We start from the raw sequence: 3,187 nt of genomic DNA, 5'->3' as shown, positions 1-3,187 counted from the left end.
TGAGAGCTGCTTCATTCAGGTCGTTGTTTACTTACTGGCACCTTAACTGTGGCGATATGCTGTTCAATATTCAGCCAATATGACCCAAAATGATTACTTTAAATCCGGGTTATGGGTCAGGCTGCGGGTCGTGTTTCAACGGGTCGGACCGGGTTGCGGTACTAATTGGCCTGATGCGCGGGTTTGCGGTTCGGGTGCAGGTTTGTACGTCGCCGGGTCGGGGTGGGGCGGATCTTGAAAACTGGACCCGTGCAGGACTCTGCCGGGTGGCTGGTCTCAGACGATCTTGGAGGTGAACATGCTGGATGTGGAGGTCCTGGGCTGGTGTGGTTACACGTGGTATGCGGTTGTGAGGCCAGCTGGATGTACTGCCAAATTGTCTGAAACACCTTTGGAGACGGCTTATGGTAGAGAAATGAACATTCAATTCACGGGCAACAGCTCTGGTGGACATTCCTGCAGTCAGCATGCCAGTTGTACACTGCCTCAAAACTTGCGACATCTGTGGCATTGTGCTGTGTGATAAAACTGAAAATTTCAGAGTGGCCTTTTATTGTGGCCAGCCTAAGGCACACCTGTGCAATAATCATGCTGTCTAATCAGCATCTTCATATGCCACACCTGTGAGGTGGGATGGATTATCTCGGCAAAGGAGAAGTGCTCACCAACACAGATTTAGACAGATTTGTGAACAATATTTGTGAGAAATGGTCTTTTGTGTATATAGAAAATGTTTTAGATCTTTGAGTTCAGCTCATGAAAAATGGGAGCAAAAACAAAAGTGTTGCGTTTATATTTTTGTTCAGTGTATTTGTAGCTGCAGCTGTCTATGATTAAAATCAAGTGTTTGTTGTTTACCCAGTGTAGGGCTACAGCCAATCTCTGCGACTGCAGAGGGCTCATTTTTGGTGGGGTGTATCTACTGGAGCTTCACGTTTCGTGCTATCGGTCACAATAGCCGAGGTGTTTGAGGCTGTGTTTTTTGCAGTGGAAAGAGTTTTGGTCCGACTACTGGTAACGCGCTTGCCCAACACTGGCATAAATGTTACCACTTTGGATTAGGTTTAATTCTTGGTCCCGATTTGCTTAGGTTTGTTTTACATTGCTGGTATATTACAGGTAATATAACACTGGTATTAATCACAGATAATAGCGTATGCAATCAATACAGTTTATTTCACCTTGCTATGCCCCAAGAGTTAAGTGATTTCCACACCTCCATCGTGGGACAGTATGCAGCTCTTGAGTTTAACGTTTAAATCTGCTGCATCAAGTAAATTCAGCACATTCACCTATGAGTTCACATCATTAGTAATATGAATGCAAGCACTCTTCTCTCGCCTTAATAGAAGCAACAGTGTCGCTTCTTACTGTATTGCTTTTTAATATTCTTCAAAGGCAGAAGTAAGCGGCACATGATTGATCAATTGTAAGTGTCAGACGTGTTGAACGTGTCGTTTGACTTGTTTTATACGAGCGTGCACAGAGCCTGAAGCAGAAAGCCTGGGTTAACAGCATAGGCGTAGGATTGGGTAGGGACGGTAGGGACACGTCCCTACCAATATTCAGTCCCTTCTGTATTGTCCCTACCAATATGAACCCTGGCTGTCGGCGTCCGCTCAATATGGTACACAAGGGGTTAACAATCGTTGGTGTCTACCATACGTCCCGCCTCTAACCTCGTATTGCTCATCGATTGGCTCTACCGTTATTTTGGTAACGTGTGATTGGTCCTCCCCAGCGCCGCTCTCTCCACTGACTTTGTGGGTGCGCGTCACCGTACAGTTCACGGCAGTTCGTGAGAAAACGACACATACAAGCGTGTCACCGTTAGCGCTCCACAGCGGAGCGCCGAGTGTGAACGGTGAGTCAGTTGGTTCAGTAAATAAACTAAACAAACACCTGTTGATGTTAGGCTAACTGAATTGCGTTCCTTGGCAACTCTTTGCCAGATAATGAGATGCTAACGAGCTAATACTAGCTGAGCTAAGTTTTGCAGCTATTAGATCAATATTATATGCCAGAGAACATGAAATTCAACTTCACATGCTCCATCAGCAATCATAGATGTCATGTAGTGATGACACAGTTCACATTAATGTTTATGGTAAGATGACATGATATAAACAGTCTGAATAAATAAAGTGTAAACACTATAAATAATAGCTCCAATGACAGTCTTCAGCATCCATGATGTGTGAAGGAGAGACTTAGGAGAATAGAGATCCACTGCTCCCAGTAAAAACACCCAGTAAGAACACTGAGTCATATTCATGTAATAGATATTGGGTGTAAGTGCAACATTTTGCACACAGTTGTATTATAATGGTTTTGAAGCATTTACATTTTTGTTGATTTATTTTATTTATGTTTAACATGATGAAGCTGACTAACTTGTGTGACATTATGGCTGTTCTTTAGCCTACATTCAGATGTTGTTAAATGAATTACACAATTGTAAAACATACAGTATGTTTTCCTCAGGCTACAACAATCAAAATCTATGACTGTTGCATCTCAGATTGTCCCACTGTTCACATGTCTTGCATCAATATTTTTTTTGTCAGATGACAAGTAGGAGAGAGACTGGAGGAGATGGAGGAGGAGAGGCAGGAAGAGAGACAGAAGGAAATGGAAAAGAGACGGGGAGATAGAGGAGAGACAGGAGCCTCACAGGTGAGATTGAATCGTGAAGGATATATGTTGATAGTGAGATTCAGCATTGTGACTAGGGGTAAGTAAAAATATTGATTCATGCATAATATATGTTTTTACTCAATATCAATATCAGTTCGGTTCACTGTTACCAACCCAACTGCAGACCGCAGGCTGGTACTGAAGTTACGCCCCTTCGGAGTATACTGTTATTGTTATTATTATACTTTACCCTGGTAAGCACATACGGACAGATGTGGTGAGTGTATATTCATGTAACTGATAACATTAGAGAATACATTAACCAAAACATTCTTGTATTTAGTGTAGATATCTAAATATGCATTATAAAGCAGTGATCAGTTTCACATGAAGTGAAATTGCATTAAAAAATCATCAACGTACAGGTTGCCGCCATGGAGCACTTTTATGTCCCTACCAATGTGAAAATCAAACCTACGCCCTTGATTAAAGCCAAGATGCTACTGACTAGCTAACTGACTGGATGCCCATTAACATTATAACTCCTATT

General features: G+C 42.4%; 1 protein-coding gene across 1 annotated transcript in view; it reads right to left on the bottom strand.

Moving 5' to 3' along the window:
* Positions 1-3,187, bottom strand: part of LOC126400249 (testisin-like) — a 19,020-nt gene that overhangs the window by 2,916 nt on the left and 12,917 nt on the right. The gene's annotated exons all lie outside the window — the stretch shown is intronic.

The sequence above is a fragment of the Epinephelus moara genome, chromosome 13 (assembly GCF_006386435.1).
Source record: "Epinephelus moara isolate mb chromosome 13, YSFRI_EMoa_1.0, whole genome shotgun sequence".
Lineage (NCBI taxonomy): Eukaryota > Metazoa > Chordata > Actinopteri > Perciformes > Serranidae > Epinephelus > Epinephelus moara.
The sequence above is the reverse complement of the archived record's forward strand: the minus strand, read 5'-3'. Positions and strand labels throughout refer to the sequence as shown.